The 1,661-nt window shown below is 29.6% G+C and overlaps 1 long non-coding RNA gene across 1 annotated transcript in view; it reads left to right on the top strand.

Annotated features, from left to right (window-relative positions):
• Window positions 1–1,661, top strand: part of LOC110268737 — a 23,015-nt gene that overhangs the window by 11,660 nt on the left and 9,694 nt on the right. The gene's annotated exons all lie outside the window — the stretch shown is intronic.

Genomic DNA, 1,661 nt, shown 5'->3' with positions numbered 1-1,661 from the left:
TAATTATACTGCAATAAAAACAATGATAAAATTAAAACAAATAAAACATACATTTAAACTTGTGTGAAACCATCGATCCTTTGATTCTGTTCTCTGTTTAAAATGATAAAATTTCAATATCCTATGCGTAGTTGTGATTTTCAATTATATTATTTATCTTATTATAAGATAGAAACAAGAAAATTGATGAATAATATTTTGCGTGGTTAATGCTCCTGCATGACGATGATGAACATATATAATAGACAACATTAAAAAGAATTCAATTTTATTTGTCAATACATTTGTATAGACTTTAAAAATGCTCGTTAGTATAGGACCCCCTAAATCCTATATTAAATTTAAAAAAATTGTCAGTTTTCCTTAATTCTTTATTATATTTTATATCTATACTAATATAATATATCATCTATATTAAGTGAGAACGAATTAGCTAGTTCGATTTAGAGTAATCAATTAACTCGCGTCTATGTAAGTCTTCAGAAATAATTCCAAAATAAGTAAACGAAAATTGAACATGATATCTTCAAATAATGAAACTTTCTTGCACATAATTCTTAACGACTAGTATTAAATAGTTTGCTAGGTATATAATTTTCACACTTTTAGAACACTTCTTAATACCTAACAAGCTATTTAATACCTAGCAAGCTATTAAAATAATCCAAATTATGATAATAATATTTTTTTTATAAATTTATTATATTTATTGCCTTAAAAAATACTCCTGTTAGTAGAACCATGAAATTCTATAGGTTAAAATTAAAATCTTAAAGACATTTGCTAATAAAATCCCACTTTAAAAAATTGACATTTTTTTCAATTATTTATTATTTTTTATATCAATACTTATATAATATGTTATCATCCTACAGACTCACACCGAATTAAATACAAACAAATTGAGATGAAGTCTATTTTGGTCTTTAAAATTAATAAATTGTACCGATTTAGTCTCTCAGATTTCAATTGTTTAAATTTAGTCTCCCAAATTTAAAAAAATGCACCATATTAGTCTCAGGCGCCTTTTTCGCAAATGGAGCTCGACACCATGAGTGACGTGCCTTAGTCCTTGCCACGCTGGAGATGATAACGGCTAGATGACGTAGAAGAAAAGTGAGATTAAACCAATTTAGTCCTTTTCCCTCTTTTATAACCTAAACCAAATAACATTCTTCTCATTCTTCTGTGCATAGTTGTAGGTCGGGAATCATGATTGCAGATGGCAGCCAGAGTTCTATGCGCTCAACCACCAAGACCCATAATCGTAGCGGATCTTTGTGAGTTTTCAAAGTGGTGTGGTTGCGGCTGTCTCTCTGTGCTCTGCTGGTCAACAACAAATTCGAACCCTAACAAGCCATTCTTTAGATGTTCTAACTACAACGCGAGAAACCCTGCTCAATGATGGCATCTTTGTTAATAAGTTTTGTTTAAAATGTAAAAAATTATTTTTTTTAGACCACTGACAAGAGGTGGTGTGGATTATTTGTGTGGACTGACAATAGACAAGAAGAGGTGGGTGGAACTCTAAATTCTACAAGAAAAATTGAGCAAGTTAGGCTAAATTTTGCGTGGAGAATTGAAAAGTTAGAAGCTAAAATGAGAACTCAAAAGTTGTATATTCAAATATTATTTATAGCTGTTTTTGTAATGATAGTGGG

Source organism: Arachis ipaensis, chromosome B02, assembly GCF_000816755.2.
Source record: "Arachis ipaensis cultivar K30076 chromosome B02, Araip1.1, whole genome shotgun sequence".
NCBI lineage: Eukaryota > Viridiplantae > Streptophyta > Magnoliopsida > Fabales > Fabaceae > Arachis > Arachis ipaensis.
The sequence above is the reverse complement of the archived record's forward strand: the minus strand, read 5'-3'. Positions and strand labels throughout refer to the sequence as shown.